General features: G+C 42.9%; 1 long non-coding RNA gene across 1 annotated transcript; it reads right to left on the reverse strand.

The window, feature by feature from the left end:
* Positions 1 to 4,271: 4,271 nt before the first annotated feature.
* On the reverse strand, positions 4,272 to 11,494 carry LOC130543521 (uncharacterized). The gene is made up of 4 exons (XR_008958914.1): positions 9,994 to 11,494; positions 7,238 to 7,357; positions 4,859 to 4,921; positions 4,272 to 4,354 (listed from the first exon to the last, which is right to left on the reverse strand). It is a non-coding gene; the product is annotated as an uncharacterized LOC130543521 (long non-coding RNA).
* Between the last annotated feature and the right edge of the window lie 10,082 nt (positions 11,495 to 21,576).

A 21,576-nucleotide genomic window follows, 5' to 3' on the forward strand; every position in this document is an offset into this window, starting at 1 on the left:
CAATATTTCTATAGTCCTGAGGGTATCTACTGAGCCATACCTTCTCTTCTCCCCAGATCCTTCTCTCCTTACCTATTTTGGCCAGGGTGGGGATATCAGGCCTGGCATGCGGACCTATCTAGCATAAAGCCTGCTCCTATGAGGTAGAATGCCTCACCTGAATAAAAGCTTTTCTGGAATAGAACCCTCTAGAATGTACATGTACATTCTATGCTCCATGACTCTGTCGTCGTCATCCTCCTCCTCCTCTTTCTCCTCCTCCTCTTCCTTCTCCTCCTCCTCCTCTTCCTTCTCCTCCTCCTCCTTCCTCTCCTCCTCTTCCTCCTCCTCCTCGTCCTCCTTCTCCTCTTCCTCCTCCTCCTTCTTCTTCTCGTCTCTCACGCTGTTGATCTTTCTCTCTCTCTTCTTCGCTTTTCCACCCTCCTTCCTTTTTTCCCTCCTGCTCTCCCTGCCTTTGGCTTCAGGGTTTATGCTCCTAACCATCACTCTATACTCCTTGTTGTCATTTTGAAATACCAAGAAAGGATCGTCTGGGCTACCATGGAAATATCTCCAAGAATTAAGGTGCAGAAGAGTGTGTATGGAATGATTCTTTGTGTGTAAATAAGGATAGACATTTGGCTAGCTAGCTAGCTAGCTAGCTATAGATAGATAGACTGACTGATTGATTTCTTGGCATATGCCTAAATAATTTGGGGGGTGGGGAGGGAGAGACAAAAATATATTAACGGTAGCTGCCTTTGAGGAGAGACACAGGAGGCAAAAGGAGAGAAATGTTCACCTTCAATTTTGTTCATTTCTGTGCTGCTTGAATTTGCTAACCTTGTACATGCTTTTCTTTTTTAAACTATCTCCCAAGAGTATATAAAAAGTGAGATTTATATGAAGCCTCTTTTTTCACTTTCTTTTCTAAATACTTTTGTGTACAAATAACTAATAAATGAGTCCCCCCGAAGAAAAATCTTGTACTATACTTGTCAAATAATTATAACACTGTGATTTCACCCCGTATAGGGCCCGGGAATTCTGAGATGATCTTGAAGACAGTCTCAGCGTCGTGGCTGCCTCTGGCAGGCGACTGGGTTCCAGCATGCTCTGGAGGTGAAGAGGCCGATGTAACAGGCAGAGAAGACACCCTGTGGATGACATATGCTTCCCCCACTCCCTCAAAAGGCTCAAAGGCCCAGGGAGGAATCTAGAAACTGCTGTGAGGTCTCAACCCGCCTGTGGACATGAAGCTGGCATTGCCAAAAGGATTTTCCAATTAAAAAGGAAAACAACCATATTGACTGGGAAGCTGGATCAAGGTTAGGATTGGTGGTGTCTTAGAAATTAATATTAGATTTTGATGACCTTTGGCCAGGAACCCAGGAATGCCCAGATCCTATTTACGATAATTGGCCCTGGCTCCCCCAAGGAGGGCTCAGCCCCAGGAGCAGGGTCTGCAGATAGGAAAATGCAGCAGGCCCGGTAACTGGAGCTTTGGACCCACACCCGCAAGGCAGACGTTCTGGTGAGAGGGGCTACCTGACAGCATCCGGCAAAGACACAGATGCCGGGGAGTCAGAGGGAACGACCTGTCTTGCTTCCCCCCAGACTGTCCCAGTGTCCCAGGAAAACTCCTCAGTTCCAGGCACACAGCGACAGCTGTTCACCCTACCAGTGGGTGTCCTCACAGAATTCTAGACCTAGAAGGGAACTGGGTGATGAATGCCATTTTCTGTGTACCTGAAATTTAAGGAACAAATTATTAGCTTCGATTTGTTTTATATGTAAAAGGAAAAGGGGTGTGTGTGTGTGTGTGTGTGTGTTTGTGTTCAAGAAAGAGAGAGACAAAGAGAAAGATGTAAAATGAAGAAGGAAATTACTTTGTTCCTCTAACAATGATTGCAGAACACCTACATCATTCTGGGAACTGTGCTCAGTAAAGGCTCGCTGCAATCTTCAGAAAGAAAACATTAGAATGTCTCTCATAGTTTTCATTTTTATTTTTTTAAGATTTTATTTATTTATTTGAGAGAGAGAGCATGAGTGGGGTGGGGCAGAGGGGGAGGGAGAAGCAGACTCCCCGCTGACCAGGGAGCCCGATGCGGGACTCCATCCCAGGACCCTGAGATCATGACCCGAGCCAAGGGCAGACACTTCACTGACTGAGCCACCCAGGTGCTCCATATTTTTCATTTTTAAAGAGGAGGCGGGACACCTGGGTGGCTCAGTCGGTTAAGCATCTGCCTTTGGCTCAGGTCATGATCCCAGGGTCCTGGGATCGAGTCCCGCATCGGGCTCCTTGCTCAGTGGGGAGTCTGCTTCTCCCTCTCCCTCTCCCTCAGCCTGCCATTCTCCCTGCTTGTGCTGTCTCTCTCTCTCTCTGACAAATAAATAAATAAAATGAACCACGAGAGACTATGGACTCTGGGAAACAAACTGAGGGTTTTAGAGGGGAGGGGGGGAGGGGGGGGTGGGGGGAGGGGCTAGCCCAGTGGTGGGTATTAAGGAGGGCACGTATTACATGGAACACGGGGTGTTATACGCAAACAATGAATCATGGAACACTACATCAAAAAATAAAAAAAAATAAAAAATCTTTAAAAAAAAGGAAACTAAATAGGCTTCGATGATATTTAATACACTGGTTGAACTGGCATCTTCCCAGAGGTCACATGGGACACACAGTAGGCACTGTATTCTGAGGGAAAAGAGCGAGCTTCAAAAATGCGGCGGGGATAGAAAGCAGATTGGGTGGTTGCCAACAGATGGGGAGAGGGCAGAGCGGGGAGTGACTGTTTAATGGGTACAAGGTTGCTTTCTGGAGTTCTAGAATTGGTGGTGATGGTTGCACAACATTGTGACTATGCTACAAGTCAGTGAACTGGATGCTGAAAAATGGTTAAAATGGTCAATTTTATGTCATTTGAATTTTATCTCAATTAAAAGGAAAATCTGTAAAAATACAGCGGCGTCCTCGCTTGCTGACTTGCCATCTGTGCATTGTCAGAATTTGCAGTTTGGATGCTCGGTTAGGTGGTGGTGTGGATTTTACCACCTTAAACTGCAAAATGTGTATCAGACTGCCTGATGGGATGGGCAGAATCATGAAAATGGCTCCCACCGTAGAGGGAAGACCTTATGGAAAAGCAATTTTAAAAGGAGTGAAACTAAACGGTGAACTCTGAATTTTTCTTTTACTTTCAATAACGGTTCCAAATTTGCTGACCTTTACTAGGATGACAGGTAATCAAAATGCGTGTTGTTTAGCAGAAACTTTTTATAAAAGCACATAATCTATGTCTTTGAGATTTAAAAGTGGGTATTTTTTAAATGAGTGAGAGATTAAGTATTTTTTGAAAGAAATCTATGCCATGGAGAGAACAGAGATGTTTGGAAATTTCCTCCGTTGTGTTATTTTTGTCACAGAAAACAACGTGTATGGGTGACACTTACAAAAGCTTTCTTATGGGCATACTTTTTAAGATTTTATGTATTTATTTGAGAGAGAAAGTATGAGTGGGGTGGGGCAGAGGGAGAGGGAGAAGCAGGCTCCCCACTGACCAGGGGAGAGAGGAGATTTTTCAATCTTGTTTACGTATCTTTCAAATGAAGAGATCTCTCAAACGCTGCATCTTCTGGTTGTTTTCCTACAACGATTTGAATTAAAAGATAGAAATTCACTAGCCAGTTTTCAACAAAAATCTTTGCATGACTGATATAGGGCTCGAGAAGTAAAACGATTGTTGTAATTAGTCAAGGCAACCAATGATCTACTTCTTTTATTTTTTAAAAAAGATTTATTTATTTATTTATTTATTTATTTATTTATTTATTTATTTGAGAGAGGGAGAGAGAACATGAGCTGGGTTGAGGGAGAGAATCCTCAAGCAGAATCCCTGCTGAACACGGAGCCCCGGACACGCGGCTCGATCCCAGGACCCTGAGATCATGAACTGAGCTGAAACCAAGAGTTGGACGCTTAACAGACTGAGCCACCCGAGCGCCCCTAACTCTTCCTTTTAAATGTACATATCTTTGCCAGTGTCTTTTCCAGCCATGTCAAACCATTAAAGCCAAATTTCATCAAAACAAACTAAACTTAGAACCAGACCAAAGTGGTAAACCGAGATTTTCAAAAAGTACAAAGCGTATTCAATTGCATTGCTCTCACTTATAAAGTAATTTTAGTAAGATCAAAGAGAGTTTTTGTTTCAGTTTAATAGTAAAAATGAATAATAATGCAACATAATAAAAAGTTAATAATAATAAAAATTATTTTTTTACCGAGTGGGATTTATTCCAGGTATGCAAGCCTGAGTCAGTATTCAAAAATCTATTAATGTAATCAATCCGTCACATCAACAAGCTAAAGCAGAAAAAACATACAATCATATCAGTAAATGCAGAAAAAGCATTTGATAAAATCCAACACCCATTTATAATGAAAAAGTCTCGGTAAACTAGGAATAGAAACTTGATAAAGAACGCCTACAAAAAACCTCCTACAGCTAACATCCTACGTAACGGTGAGAAAATTCAAGCATTCTCACTCAGTTCAGGAACAAGGCAAAGATGTCCCCTCTCATCACTCCTTTTTGATATTGTACTAGAAGTCCTAAAAAATGCAATAACAGAAGAAAAGGAAGTAAAAAGTATACAGACTGGCATGGAAGAAATAAAACGATCTTGGCAGATGGCGTGACTACCTATGTAGAAAATCTGAAAGAACTCACACGCACAAAAAAGCCCCTCCTGGACCTAGTCAGTGATTTCAGCAAGGCTGAAGGATACAAGGTGAATGTACAAAAGTCAATCACTGTCCTAAATGCCAGCAATGAACAAGTGGAATTTGATATTAAAACTACAATACCTCCTGGAGTGTCGGTGGGATTGCAAACTGGTGCAGCTCCTGTGGGAAACAGTATGGAGGGTCCTGAAAGAGTTAAAAATACAACTGCCCTATGATCCGGTAATCATAGTATGGGGTACTTACCCCAAAAATACAAAAACACTAATTCAAAGGGATATATGCACCCCTGTGTTTATAGCAGCACTATTTACGATAGCCAAACTATGGAAACAGCCCAAGCGTCCACTGATAGATGAATGCATAAAGAAGAGGTGGTGTGTGTGTATATATATATATAAAATTGAATATTATTCCACTATAAAAAAGAATGAAATCTTGCCATTTGTAACAACATGGATGGAGCTAGAGAGTATAACGCTAAGGGAAATAAGTCAGTCTGAGAAAGACCGATGCCATGTGATTTCACTCCTAGCTGGAATTTAAGAAACAAAACAAATAAGCAGAGGGAATAAAGAGAGAGAGAGAGAGAGAGAGAGAGAGACAAACCAAGAAACAGACTCTTAACTATAGAGAGCAAACTGATGGTTATCGGAGGGGAGGTGGGTGGGGACATGGGTGACCTATGTGATAGGAATTAAAGAGCACAATTGTCATGATGAGCACTGAGTAACGTACAGAATTAGTGAATCACTATATTGTAACCCCGAGACGAATATAATCTTGTATGTTAACTGTACTGGCATGAAAACTAAAAATGTAATAAAAAGGAACGCCTGGGTGGTTCAGTCGGTTAAGCGTCTGCCTTCGGCTCAGGTCATGATCCCAGGGTCCTGGGATCCAGTCCCACCTCGGGCTCCCTGCTCAGCGGGGAGTCTGCTTCTCCCTCTGCCTGCCACTCTCTTTGACAAATAAATAATATAATAATAATAATAAATAAAATAAAATTCTTTCGGTGTTAAAAAACCCCACCAAACACAATACCACTTACATTAGCACCTCCAAAAAACAAAACACTTAAATATCAATCTAATAATATATGTACTAGATCTGCATGAGGAAAACCATAAAATTCTGACAAGAGAAATCAAAGAGCTAAATTAATTGAAGAGATGTTTTATGTTCATGGATAGGTACATTCAATATTGTCAAGATGTTAGTTCTTCTCAACTTGGTCTATAGATTCAACACAATCCCAATCGAAATCACAGAAAGTTATTTTGTAAATATCGACAAAATGATTCTAAAGTTTATATGGAGAAGCAAAAGACTCCGAACAGCCAAAACAATATTGAAGGAGAAAGACAAATTTGGAGGACTGACACTATCTTAGCCCAAGACTTACTATAAAGCTACAGTAAGACTTCACGACAAGACTGTATGGCGTTGGTGAAAGAACAGATAAACAGACCAATGGAACAGAACGGAGAACCCCAAAATAAACTCACACAAATATAGTCAACTGATCTTTGACAAAGGAACATGGGCAATATTATGGGGAAAAGACCGTCTTGTCAACAAGTGGTGCTGGAAAAATGAATATCCACATACCAAAAAACGAACCTAGACGCAGACTTGATACCCTCTACAAAAACTAACTCACAATGGACCATAGACTTAGGTGTAAAATGCAAAGCTAAAACAGTCCTAGAAAATAACAGAGGAGAAAATCCAGATGACCTTGAGTTTGGTGATGACTTAGGTACAACACCAACGGTACACTCCAGGAAAGAAATCCTTGATAAGCTAGATTTCATTAAGAGCAAAACCTTTCACTCTGTGGAAGACACTGTCAAGAGAATAAGACAAGGCCACAGCCTGGGGGAAAAGATCTATAAAAGACATATCTGATAGAGGACTGTTATCCAGAATATACAAGGAACTCCTAAAATGTAACAATGAGAAAACAAACAACCTGATCTAAAAATGGGCAAGGGGCGCCTGGGTGGCACAGCTGTTAAGCGTCTGCCTTCGGCTCAGGGCGTGATCCCAGCGTTATGGGATTGAGCCCCACATCAGGCTCTTCTGCTATGAGCCTGCTTCTTCCTCTCCCACTCCCCCTACTTGTGTTCCCTCTCTCGCTGGCTGTCTCTATCTCTGTCAAATAAATAAATAAAATCTTTAAAATAAAATAAAATAAAAATAAAAATAAAAATGGGCAAAATATTATTTTGTGTTGTTTTGTTTTATAGTAGCAGTGGTGCAAATGGATAAAGGATACATGATATTTCTCTTTAGTATTTCTTCTAAATGCATGTGAAAGTATTCTTACCTTAAATGTTTAAAATGTTTAAGAAGTCTAAATGAGTAAATAGGCAAAATATCTGAACAGACACCTCATCAAAGATGTACAGATGGTACATATGCATATGAAAAGATTCTCAACCTCCCACGTCATGAGGAAACTGCAAATTAAAACAACACTGAGATACCATTACACACCTCGTAGAATGGGAAAAATCCAAAACACTGACAATTCCGTAACACCAAATGCTGGTGAGGACATGGAGCAACAGGAACTCTCATTCATTGCCGGTGGGAATGCGAAATGGTACAGCCACTCTGCAAGACAGTTTGGCAGTTTCTTAGAAAAGTAAACAATTGTGCTCCTTGGTATTTACCCCAAAGTGTTGAAAACTCATGGCCACACGAGACTTCACATACAGATGTTTATAGCAGTCTTATTCGTAATTGCCAAAACTTGTAAGCACCCAAGATGTTCTTCAATAGGTTAATAGATAAATAAATTGTGGTCCATCCAGACAATGGAGTATTATCCAGCACTAAAAAGAAATGAGCGATCAAGCTATAAAAAGATAGGGGGAAATTTAAATGCATATTTCTAAGTGAAAGAAGCCAGTCTGAAAAGGCTATGCACTGTATACTTCGAACTATGTGACATTCTGGAAAAGGCAAAATGATAGAGACAGTAAAAGGATCAGTGATTGCCAAGAGTTAGGGGAGAGGAAAGGATGAAGAGATGGGACACAGAGGTTGCTTTAGGGCAGAGAAACTAGTCTATACGGTACTATCATGGTGGGTACATGTCATTTTACATTTGCCCAAGCCTATAGAACGTACCCAAGAGTGAACCCTAATGTAAACCAGGAACTTTGGGTGATGATGTGTCAACGTAGGGTCGTTGCTTGGAACAAAGGTACCACTCTGGTGCGGGATGTTGATAGCAGGGGAGGTTGTAGTGTGCGGGAGCAGGGGATATATGGGAATTCTCTGACTTTCCTGCTCGATTTTGCTGTGAACCTCAAGTTTCTCTAAAGAATAAAAGTCTATTTAAAAAACAGAACGGCCAAAGGCAGTCTAGAGCAGTGATCTCTCAGTTTTTTAATGTGCAACCCATCAGTAGAATATTTTTAGTACACATCCTCAATAAATGCATATTTATCTTGTATAAATTTTGTAAGCAGTGAAAATAATCGTACTACCACATTGTGTAAACTAAAAGAAATAAACTGAAAACAGAAAGTTTTAAAAATTATTTTTCAAATACGGCCTGTTTCATGTTTATATCACCCTTTCAGCGTTTCTTAGTGTATGCTTCATAGTACTCCTAATGAGGTAATCATGATTTATAAACATACATTAGGAGTGGGCTCAGAATTTTTTTTTCACTGTGAAAGAAAGATTCAAGTTCCACCAGAAATAGAGCTGAGACAGGGACCTGGGCGCAGGGATTTCATCTGGTAGGTGATCCCGGAAGCAAGCACGAAGGAGCAGGGAGTGTGAGAGGGGAGTAAAAAGAGCATACGTTGTTGAGCTGGTTGCCTCCATGGGCAACGCAGACCTTCTGAAGAACTACCATATGTGTCTCAGAATTGGAATTGTTTCTTCGAACGATGGAGACCTGGAGCATTTCTCTTCTGACTCCCATCTCCCCATGGCGGAGGGTCTCTCCTCACCCCCCACACTCCACACTCCACACACACACACAGACACCACACACACACTCACATAATTTCGCACTGTCCTGGGTGGGCTAAGTTCCTGAAAGCGGATAGGAGTGCCTGACACTGGGCGTGGGACTCTGCCAATGTGTGTTTTGGTGTGGGGCACCAAAAGCCTTCGCTACAAAAACCTACGTTAAAATGAAAGTTCGGAGCTCCCTAGTTTGTAGAAGGAGTGAAGGTAGGATCCTCCCCCACCCTTGAAAGGCAGTACAATCGTGCAAATGTCAATTACCACGTTGTCACACTCATGACTACGTATTGTTTGCACATGTATTTTTGTCATTGTCCTGAGAGTGGCTCCAGGATGTGCTGACATCAGACTGAGCCAGGTGAATATTCTAGATCCTTTACTTAGAAGCTATGTGACTCTGAGAAAGTTCTTTTCTTTTTCTTGGCCTCTGTTTCACCTTCTGTACGCTCGAGATAGTAATGCCTACCCAAAGGTTTCAAGTACACAGGAGGCGTAAAGGTTGGGAGTTCAAAGTACAAATCTTAAGGCACAAAGACTTGGGTTCAGAGCCGGGCCCTGCTTCAGCAATTCAATTTCAGAACCTTGAGCAAGATCCTTCAAGTCTCATTGAAACTCTAGTTTCTAGTGAGCTAATTCACCTCTTCGTGTAAACTAATATCTAAGATACTGAACCTAATTTAAATACAGTGTCTATCACCGTACTTCATACATATATCACCATACTTCATACATATATCACCGTACTTCATACATATATCACCGTACTTCATACATATATCATTACGACTATTTCTTGATTTCAATTTCTCTTTTGAGATTCAGGATCTCCCAGTGCCTTGGTTTACCTTCTTTTTTTTAATTATGAAAAACTTCAAATGGATACAAAAGTAAAGAGAATAGTATAATGAGCCCCTATTACCCAACGTCAACAAGTACCAATCTTCTTTCATCTGGAATCCCCACTCACTTCTTCCTCTCTATAATTTTGCAGCAAATCACAGACATAAGATCATCTTATCTGTAAATATTCCACTACGCACCTCCAAATGATAAGGATACTTCAAAAAAACCATAAGCACGATACAATTATCATGCCTTAAAAAATTAATAATTCCTTAAGATCATCAAATACCCAGTCAGTGCTCACATTTCCATTTATTTCATGACTCTTTTCTTAACCATTTGTTTGAACTAGTATCTAAATAAAGGCAACATGCTGTGCTTGAATAATTTGTCTCTTAAATGTCTATTTCTTTAGGTACCTCTTTTCTCTCTTTTTACTTGTCCTGAAGACTTCCCGCAGGCTGGATTTTGCTCATGTCATCTTCATGGTGTCATTTAATATGTTTTCTGTCTTCCGAGCTCCTGCAAATTGGTAGCACGATCTAGAGATTTGATCAGATTTAGGTTTGTTCTTTTTGATCAGATTACTTTGTAAGTGGTGGTGAGTTCTTCCATTAAGAAGTACAACCGGGGGCGCCTGGGTGGCTCAGTCGTTATGTGTCTGCCTTCGGCTCAGGTCGTGATCCTAGAGTTCTGGGATCGAGCCCCGCATCGGGCTCCCTGCTCGGTGGGAAGCCTGCTTCTCCCTCTCCCACTCCCCCTGCTTGTGTTCCCTCTCTCGCTGGCTGTCTTCCTGTCAAATAAATAAATAAAATCTTAAAAAAGAAAAAGTACATCGTATCTGGTTGTCTCTTTGTGATGTTATCAGCCATTAATGATCAATGCCTAGATCCATGAATATTCTAGGTGTTGCAAACTGATACTCTAGGTCATAAAAATAAAGATGGTAAATCAAGACTTATATGAAAGCGCCCCACCCCCACACAGCTTTGTTAGACATCTCTTTTATAAGTTGGAAAGCCACGAAAGGGTGAGCTTAAGCAGGACACTTTGTGTTATCCCAACAGCTCTGTTCATGATTCTTCAATCTGCTTGAATCCATTGAACAACCTTCAAGTCCAGATTCAACCCAAATTTAGCTTGCTGCATACAAACATTTCTTCAGGCTCTGGAACAAACTCATCATTAAACATCAACCATGTGACGCATTCCACACTCCCTGGACCTACCATTTCTATAATTCACTGAAATAGGGTAGTTCATTGCAATAACATAAAGAATGACCCTTTTCACCTTTCCAGGGCTTTCCAGCAGGCCAACTGTGGGGAGCGGGCCTGGCCATCAGGTAAGTCTTTATTTTATATCTTTACTAATGACCTAAAGCAGGTCAAATGACCCATAAATGAGTGACCATTGAACTGGAAACAAAGACAGGTCATGTCTGAGATGGGGAGCGTGACAGCAATGGGTTGTGGTGTTGTGCATGGGCAAGTTCATTTTATAATGCTCTGGTTAGGGACGCCTGCATGGCTCAGTCGGTGACGCGTCTGCCTTCAGCTCAGGTCATGCTCCCGGCGTCCCGAGATCGAGTCCCACGTTGGGCTTCTTGCTCAGTGGGGAGCCTGCTTCTCCCTCTGCCTGCTGCTCCCTCTTGTTGTGCACGCTCTCTCTCTCTGACAAATAAATAAATACAATCTTTTGTAAAAAAAGAAGAATTTATAATGCTCTGGTTACATGGGAATGGACCAGACTTGTTGCCTCACTCCAGGATACATAGAAGTGAGAGTGACTGGCCCACCATCTGGAAGGAGGTCTGGACTAATAAAGTTCTGTAGGAATAATAAAAGCTGCCTGTGAAAATCTGACATAACAAAAACTAAAAAGGGATGGGCCCCAGAAATTACAGAACAACACATGCCATTTCTCGTTTTTGGAAAAGACAGGAATAAAATTGGAGCAGGATAAGCTGTTAAGTCCTAAGAAGAAAATGGATACAGGAAAATAATCTTCATAGTTTTTTAAAAAATATTTTTGTTTATTTATTTATTTGAGAGAGAGAGTGAGAGAGTGAGCACAAGTGGGGGAAGGAGCAGAGGGAGAGGGAGAAGCAGACTCCCTGCTGAGCAGGGAGCCTGCGATGTGGGGCTCAATCCCAGGACCCCAGGATCATGACCTGAGCTGAAGACAGACGCTCAACCAACTGAGCCACCCAGGCAGCCCAATCTTCATAGTTTTGTAAGGAATTAACTCCACAGATTTTCTCATCTTAAAATTGCTGGACAATATATGTAATTGATCTTGACTTTAAGAGGCTTTGACTTTGGAGCCTCTGGGTGGCTCAGTCAGTTAAACATCCGACTCTTGATTTTGGCTCAGGTCGTGATCTCAGGGTCATGAGATCAAGCCCTGCATCGGGCTCCACCCTGGGCATGAAGCCTGCTGGGGATTCTCTCTCTCCCTCTGCTCCTCTCCTGCTCTCTCGCTCTTAAAAAAATAATAAATAAAGAGGCTTTGACTTTATTTGGAACGACAGATTCATTAGCAAAGTGGAAAAATCCATGTGGTCCAAACCATACAGTTTTGCAGGAGGACACAAGTTTAAAGCTCATACTCAAAGAGGCTCATTATGAATGGAGTGGTCATCAAATCGAGTCTCTTGGCTATGCCAAGCACCAGACAAACACCATTAATCCTGACAATTTTGTGAAGTTGCTATTATTTTCTTTAAAGATTTTATTTATTTGTTTGACAGAGAGAGAGACAGCCAGCGAGAGAGGGAACACAAGCAGGGGGAGTGGGAGAGGAAGCAGCAGGCTCCCAGCAGGGAGCCCTACATGGGGCTCGATCCCAGGACCCTGGGATCACGCCCTGAGCCGAAGGCAGATGCTTAACGACTGAGCCACCCAGGCACCCCTGAAGTTGCTATTCTTATCTCCATTTCACTGATGAGAAAACGGAGGCTCAGAGAAGCTGAGTGACTTGCCCAAGGTCCCTCAGCTAATAAGTGGCAGATCTTGCTTTTAAATCCTAGATCTGTCCATCCAAGCTTTTATACTACTCTGCCTGGTAACATTTTGGAAATGGCACAGGGATTTACAGAGTAACATTTACAGAGTATCTTGATCTCAATTGCCCATCAAGAGCCACCACACAGCTTGCCCAAAGCTGGACAAACGAACACAGTGCTCTAAGTCGCTCTACTCTTACCAATGGGAAGGTAGTATGAAACCTCACACTTGAGCGAGGGCCCTGAAGGTTAGATTTTAGCCTTTCCATTAGTGACCCGGGAGGCAGAAAAGTAAGTCTGCTCAACATGCTTATGTTTATACATAATGGCATTCTGGGTATGGGGAATGCCAGGGAAGAAGCTACCCTGAAAGCTGGGACCTAGTAAAACTCAGGAAACACCAGAAAGCAAGAAGAAGATCAGCAAAGGTAATTGCTGGGATTCAATACAATAAAATTCAACACAGCCATAACCACGTACGAGTGAGGCACCTATAGACTTAACTCCCGAAAATGTTAGCTAAGCAGCTCTGTCCTGTAATCAAGGTTTAGGAGAGACCGTACAGGCAGGAATACTGCACACGAGGTCTAAAAGAATCCTTTCACAGCAGAGTATCCCTTCTGATTTCTACCATTTAAAAATTCAGAAAGTCAGGGCGCCTAGGTGGCTCAATCAGTTAAGTGACCAATTCCTGGTTTCAGCTCAAGTCGTGATCTCAGGGTCATGAGATCGAGCCCTGCGTTGGGCTTCATGCTTAGGGCAGAGTCCACTTCAGACTCTCTCTCCCTCTCCCTCTGCCCCTCCTCCTCACACTCTGTGTCTCAAATAAATAAATAAATCTTTAAAAATAAATAAGTAAAAATAAAAATTCAGAACGTCTTCACGAAAAGCTGTAAGGATGATTGAACAATCTAACTATAAAATCCATGGAGGAAAGTGAAAGAAACCAGGAGTTTTACAATAGCCAAAAAATAGTAATAATTTAATAATGGCATCTAAGGCAGTTACAGGTTTAATCTTATTGGACATGATCAACTACTGTAAACTGTGAATTATAAAAAAAATTACTGAGCATGCTCCTAGTATTAATCCATTCTAATTAAATAATTAGCTCTATCTGGAAATGTTTTCTTATACTTATCCCAAATTCCAGATATTCTTATTCTTTTCTTTCCCTGGAATGGCGCAAGAAAGCAACTCTTACGTATAACTGATTCTTTAGTAATTATTTTAATATATTTCTATCCTTTCCATTTTAAACGTTTAAAGAAAAACTGAAACAACCTGATTAGCTAGGGTATCTCTTGGGGTGTGTGGGGGGAGTCCTGTAGGAGCACAAGGCAATAAAGTATAGATACTTCTATTCATAAGAGGAAGGCCCAAGAGCAGAAAAAAAACCAATCCCATAGCACCAGCACTGCAGTCAAATCGTTCCTTCCAGATGGTGGATTGGCTCTAATTTATCCCTTTGGCTTACGTTTCACCTTGAAGCAACTCAGAACCTAAGAGTGAAGAACTGTGACAACAGCTTAGTTTTATAAAGCACTTTACAGTTTATAAATCATTTTTGCATTCTTTTCCCATTTGATCAGCCTGAAAACACTATGAGGGAGATGATGTGGAGATCTGGGCTCTCTTCTGGCAGATAAAGGCCCTCTCTTCTCAGGAAATGTTGGCAGAATGAATGGGGCAGAACTAATAGGACATTGAAACATTCCCTCTATTAGTCAGGGTTCTCCAGAGAAAGAGAACCAATAGGAAGTAGGAAATAGATACATGATAGATGATTGATAGATCGATAGATAGGATAGATGGTAGATAGATTAGACAGATAGCTCTAAGTGTATATGAAAGAGATATATAGATGTAAGTATATATAAAAGATATATAAAGATATATATGAAGAGAGATATATATATATAAAGAGATCTATTATAAGGAATTGGCTTCTGAGATAATGGAGGCTAAGAAGTCCCAAGGTCTATAGTCAGTGAAGTAGAGACCCAGGAATGCTGATGGTGTAAGTTCAGTCCAAGTCTGAAGGCCTCAGAACAGGAGAGCCAACGGTGTAAGTCCTAGTTCAGGGGCAAGGAGAAGATGGACATCTCAACTGTCGGTCAAAAAAAGCCAATTCTCCCTTTCTCCATCTTTGTGTTCTGTTCAGGCCCTCAACAGGTTGGGTGAGGTCCACCCACACTGAGGAGGGCAGTCTGCTTTACTCGGTCTATGGATTCAAATTCTAAACTCTTCCAGAAACACCCTCACAGATACATCAGAAATAATGCTTAGCCAAATATCTGGGCACCCTGTGATCCAGTCAAGTTGACATCTAAAATGAATCATCATGTCCCCTAATATCACCTCAACGGAACAGTTTTCACCTCTGAGGGTCTCCACCTTTGCTCTTGCCAGGCTCCACCCAGGTGGTCGCCTCAGGACGTTTCCTCTCAAAAAGACCTGAATGAATTCCCCGCTGAAGATCCCATTCAATGGCTGGACACTCCAAACCTATCCAGGTGAAAACAGGAACTCATTAACAAAAGCCAGGACAGAGCAACCATCAGTGAGAATTAAAGAGAATCTCCAAATATAGAGACCAAGAGAGTGGGATTCATTTAGAAAAATACAATCTAAAATGTTTGGTGTGGTACAACCCAAAGGGGAGTTTGAGATGGCTCTTTTTTTTTTTTTTTTAAAGATTTTATTTATTTATTTGACAGAGATAGAGACAGCCAGCGAGAGAGGGAATACAAGCAAGGGGAGTGGGAGAGGAAGAAGCAGGCTCCCAGCAGAGGAGCCTGATGTGGGGCTCGATCCCAGGACTCTGGGATCACGCCCTGAGCCGAAGGCAGATGCTTAACGACCGAGCCACCCAGGCGCCCCTGAGATGGCTCTTAAGTCTGACTGAGCTGGATTCTAATAGCAGCTCTGGCTCTTCTCATACGACCAATCCTTCAATCTTCCATCTACACACAGGTAACATGGGGATTAAAACACCTCACCAGGAGCTCCTGGTCCATACAACATGGCTGCCTCTCACAGACCTCATGTGGAGTGGAAAAAGCCAGACACAGAAGAGTATCATGCCATACGATTCCATCGATATGAACTTCTAGAACAGCTAAAATGAATCTATGGGGTTAGAAGTCAGAATAGTAGTGGCCTCTGGGGTGGTGAGAATTAACTGAAAAGAGGCAGAGCTCTCTGTGGTGAGGAAAATGGTCTGTATCTTGACTATGGTATGGGTTACACAGCTATATCCATGTATCAAAATTTATGTAACTATACTTGAGATCTGTGCATTTTACTGTATAACATGTTTCAATAAAGCATCAAAAATGCGGAGCGCCTGGGTGACTCAGTCGGTTAAGTGTCTACCTTCAGCTCAGGTCATGATCTCAGGGTCCCGGGATAGAGCGAGCCCCGCCTCGGGCTCCCTACTCAGTTTGGAGTCTACGGCTCCCTCTCCCTCTGCCTTGCCCCCCAACTTGTGATTTCTCTCTTTCTCAAATAAATAAATAAAATCTTTAAAAAAAAAACAACTTTCAAAAATGCATATCTCGTTGGGCTGTCATGAGAAATGAATGAATATAAGGAAAGTGACTTCTGGTGACGTACTTCAACACACAGTAGGTGTTCGAGAAATGATGGCTGAAACACCTAGCTTTAAAGTAACTGCCTTCAGAAATCTCAGGCAGTCTGCAGCATCCAGAAATCGAACAGGATTCCAGAGCAGGAGCAGAGTTAGAGGTTCTCTTCAGTAGTCCACTGGTGGGCTCCTGGCCTCACTGCGCACACTGGCGGGTACCATCCTCGGAAGCTGGCAGCAGGCAAGGACCCATAGGTGCGTGGGCCCAAGACGGCCCCGGGCAAGGCTGTAGTCTCCCAGTGGCAGAGAAGGGGCCTGGCTAGGGAGGGCTCTTCAGAGGAAACGGGCCCCAAACAGTTTGGAGCCCCTGAGAGAGAGACTGAACTGAGGAGCAGATGGAGAGAGTAGGGCAGGACATGGAGCTGGCTTCTGGAGCTCAGCACTAAGTCAGGGTCATGGCAGGAGGCAGAGTCCAGCTCCTAGGTCAAGACGGGAGGAAAAGAAAGGTCTTTCTGAGAACAGAGACTTGAGCATCAGGCTTATCCCAGAGCCTGGGGTGAGATCAATCCTGGATAAATCCAGTTGGCTCTACTTATCGTTCAAGTTACCTAGACTCCTCCTGGCTTGAACACGATGGCAACACTTCTCGAAGGTGAATGGGCACAGGATCGCCTGGGGATCCTGTTAAAATCAGGCTCTGAGATGAGAACTGAAATTCTGCATTTCTAACAAGGTCTCGGGTGATGTCCATGCTTTTGTGGTCCATGGATCACACCGGGGTTAGCAAGAACCTTCTGGAAGATGCGCTTTGTGTCAACAGTCAGATGACTGGGATGACTCCTGGATCTCTTTAAATATCTGTTTCCTCTGACTCCGGGCCCAGATGTAAGAGGGAAATAGCGAAACACAGCCCCCTCCCGCCCCGCCCCATACACATGCGCTCAACATTAAAACTACGGAAGTCAATATTCTATGAGGTATTCCAAGAACCCCACTCCTATTTATTCTGGGTTTAAAACACGGCCATAGATGGTGCTGCAAAGAGATTTACAGCTTTTAATCTTCTCATATAGCACAACTGCTAAATACAGTGTAATATATGTGACAAGAATGAGTCCAGAATTTATTTAAGACTTTATCCTCTCAGTTCATATGTCAAAAGATTGCCATTTCCAATTATTTATTAGGAATGTGATATTTTTCAAGGTGGATGCATTACTCTTGTTATCTGCTTTCAATTAGCTGAGAATTTACTATGCTCAGCCAAATGTCCATTCATCAGCAAATTCCAGATTCCTGGCAGTCTGATTAACTTCCCAGGGCTCTTCCTTTATAGTTTAAATAAACGAGGCTGTCGAGATCTCAGGCTTGCTTGCTTATGGAAGGAAACAGAATAGGTTTTGGAATTGAAGAAGAAGAGGAGGAGGAGGAGGAGAGAAGTAAAAGCCTCAAGCAATCAGGAGATATTACAGAGATAAATACCCAGCCTTAGACCAAAGGCCACCCCACACTAGAGTTCTCTTAGCCATATCAAAGCCAGCAGTTCGGAAATGCAGTGCCTTCAGCAAAGGGGCGAAGGCTTGAACTTGGCATATCACTCCTTCTGTGGGACCTGGTGTAATGGGAGAAGCATGAGCATTGGAACCAACGAGGCCTGGCTCTGAATCCCAGCTGAGCCACTTAAAAGTGGGTAAGTCTTCTAACCTCCATATTAACCTCTCTACATTTCCTCTTCTGTAAAATCACGACAGTAAGGACTAACTGGCAGATTTGTCATGAACTTAAATGAAATCCTGTTTATGTAACAGTGATGTCAGCTAAGGTAACCCCGTCCTTGAGTTTCAAACGACATTTGGTCAAACTGTATCCAATGTGTGCAGGAGACCCCAAATCATTCCCCGTCTCCCTGGGGGACTTGAAGGGTTGGGGATAAAGGGATGGGGTGGTTAATGTTTTTCCCAGCGATGGCTGGCCGCAAGCTCGTCCTTCTCCTGAGCCAGTCCTGTTCCAGATTCCCCATTGCACGTGCAGCGTAGAATGTCCCTGTGTGCCACCGTGTATTCACACGCATCCAAAAATCAACCCAGTCACGCGAGGTCTTGTGCGTGGCAGATTTTATTACTGAAGGTCTGGGGAAGAAAGAGGAGGTTAACCTTGCAGCAATTCACACTCCTAAAATTGACTATTCTCCACCCTACACTTACACAGTTCCGTAGCCATTTTTGTTCGCTGTAACTCCAGCTGTCAAATATTTGACTTAGCCCTTTTTTTGGCCTTCCTCTCTACCTCTGTCTCTCTGTCCCTCCCCTTCGTCTTGGGTGGGTGGGAGGGGGCAATGAAACGAAACCTAAATTCCCTCACATTTCCTTAGTCAGATCAGTTTAGCCCTCCCTTGGCGCTGCCCTCCCTGTTGGGAGCCATCTTGGACCTGAGTCTTGCCATCCCTTTGACTCTTCACTATGCTCTTCGAGGAAAACACAGTTCCTCACTCTCGGGGATTTCTGTCTGAGAGGTTCAGAGTTCTGTATTACAGCCCTACATCAGCCAGACGCACATGCTGCCGAACTTGACGCACGGCACACGCAGGTACTCGACAAAGGTAGCTCTCGCCTTAATGCTTCCTGAATACCAGACCGGCCTTGTGGGGAAAGTGGTGAGGCTGGTGAAACGTGTCTTCCTTCTGATTTTCTAATCCCCCTCCCCCCTCCCCCGTGTCGCATTTCCTACTCCTTTTTTTTGTTCTATTTCCTGAGAGATTTTTTTTTTAAGTAGGCTCCACACCCAACGTGGGGCTCGAACTCCCGACCCTGAGATCAAGAGTCACGAGCTCTACCAACTGAGCCAGCCAGGCACCCCTATTTTCAACTTTATCTTGCAACCCTTCACTAAACATTTTAAGGGCCCTGTTTTAATTTCCAAGAACTTGGACTTCGCCCCCATGTGTTCCATTTGATCATGTCACGTTCTTGTTCCATGAATCCAGTGTCTTCCCTCTCTCTATTTAGGAGCCTTAATTATTACTGGACTTTTTCATCATGGTCATTGTTATTGTGGAAGCTTCCTGCCGTCCCCTGAATTTTCGGTAGCGCCCTTCGTTTCATGAGTTGACCTGTTTGATCGAATTGCCTTTCTGTGCCTCACCTGTAAGGTAAAGATCGTAACTCTGCCTACCCTTTAGACTCACCTGGGGGATCGGGCGCACGTGCATGGCACGTGCCTAGCACACCATTGAACCTTCTGTCAGCACTCAGTGGCTGCTATTTTTGATTACTGCCATTTCCACTGTTATTACTACTATTACAAGACACTTCCTCCAAGAACCCAACTGCATATTCGTCCTTCTCATAAAAGCAGCCCCAAAAGGATGCTCCTGGCGGCTAGCCAGCTGCTGCCAGTGCCCATGGCAATTCTCTCCACTTGGCTGCTTTTATTTGTTGGCCTTAGTTACAAGGGGACTCATTGAGTTCGCTACTCACCGCACATCTGCGCGTATCAGGCAGCGACACTGGGGACTTGTAAAATCTGTTGTTTTTAACACAACAAATCTTGGGTGCACTGAATCACCAGGGAAGCTTGCCTCAAATGGTGAGTCTCAGGCGCTGCTTTAGCCAGGCTGGAGGAGGGCCCAGAAAACTGCTCTTTTAATAAAGCCTCCCCAGGTAGCTCCAGCGCCAAACCTTAAGGCACCACTCAGATGCTGGATGGGTTTCTTTCTTTTTTTTTTTTTCCCCCTGAATTCTGTAACACAGACTATCCCCCCAAATGAAGAACCTACAGGGTAGATGTTAGTTTCTATTTCAAATAATATGCTCACTATGTTTTTCTCCAAATGCCAGAAATCCTTTAAGGTGAAATACCCTTACATTTCAATCAATGGGTCCAACAGTTAATCTGCAAAGATGTGACATATATAATATTATATGTAATATTAATATACAACAATAATTATATTACAGAATGCCTGAAGAGCCTGGAAATATAGAGAAAAGAGTGGACTTGTACATTTATAAATAAATACCTAAATACATATACTCCAGAGCAGCCAGAAGTCTAGAAACATTTGAAAATGTAGCTAACGGACTGCTTGATAATAAATTTATCCTACGTTTCCTGGATGATCCACACCTTGTAGAATGGCATTATGTCAGAATAATTAGATGATCCAAATCTATCAGGGCTCACGTCACGTCTCCTTCGTCCTTTCCTTCCCTCTTTCTTTCCTTCACTCCCTCCGTCTCTCCCCTTCCCTTCTTCCTACCTTCTTTCATTTCTTTCTCTTTCTTTTTAAAATCATTTTCTTTCTTGTTTTCTTTTCTTTCTTTCTTTTTTTTTTTGTTGCGAGAGGGCAGGGGGAGGGTGTAGGCAGAAGGAGAGGGATAGAGAGAATCTTAAGCAGGCTCCACGCCCAGTGCAGAGCCCAATGTAGGGCTCTGTCTCAAGACCCTGCGATCATGACCTGAGCTGAAATCAAGAGTCGGATGCTTAACCGACTGAGCCACCCAGGCGCCCCTGCAATCATTTTCTGAGCCCTTAAAACATGCACAGTGCTTTGCTAGACATGGGTGTAATGGATGTATTTGTGTGGGGGGTGGGTGTTATATTAAAAAAAAAAGACAGAATCCCTGCTCTCGAGAGCATTCTCCGTAGGGTGTACAATATAAACAGGGGATACACTTAAATGTTATTATAAGCCAGCATCTCAATTAAGCGAGTGGTTCAGAAAATGTATGCTATAAAATTCCAGAGCAGGGGTGTCAAGCTGTCCGGGGTGGTCCAGATCATTTTCAAGGCATTTCGTTACACTATGTGAAGACATTCTCTATCTCTCCATCTAAGATAAAATCACACAGGGGCGCCTGGGTGGCACAGCGGTTAAGCGTCTGCCTTCGGCTCAGGGCGTGATCCCAGCGTTATGGGATCGAGCCCCGCATCAGGCTCCTCCGCTATGAGCCTGCTTCTCCCACTCCCCCTGCTTGTGTTCCCTCTCTCGCTGGCTGTTTCTATCTGTGTTAAATAAATAAATATAATCTTAAAAAAAAAATCACACAAAAGTCCAACAGTAGGCCGTCACCAAGCCCTACAGTCTGGTGAGAAAAAAAATTCCAATTTTTTCAAATCTCATATGACAGAGGAAATTATACACGCTGTGGGACCTGGCCCAAACTCAGGGAGGAGGACGATGGCGCGTCACCCAGTCACTTCTCCAAAGCCCTAACACATGCTGGATGTTGCCACAGGTAGGGAAGTAAATTTTTCTGTATCATTTCTCCTGGTTCTTTTCACGCAGGTTACTTCTTTGGGGAGGTGAAGAGAAAAAGGAGATGTCATCTTCACCTTCCAGAAGGCAGGAGAGAGGAGAAATTGCCTAGCTCAAAATTATAACTTGTCATCCAATTATCCTGATCA

Source organism: Ursus arctos, chromosome X (genome assembly GCF_023065955.2).
Source record: "Ursus arctos isolate Adak ecotype North America chromosome X, UrsArc2.0, whole genome shotgun sequence".
Taxonomy (NCBI): domain Eukaryota; kingdom Metazoa; phylum Chordata; class Mammalia; order Carnivora; family Ursidae; genus Ursus; species Ursus arctos.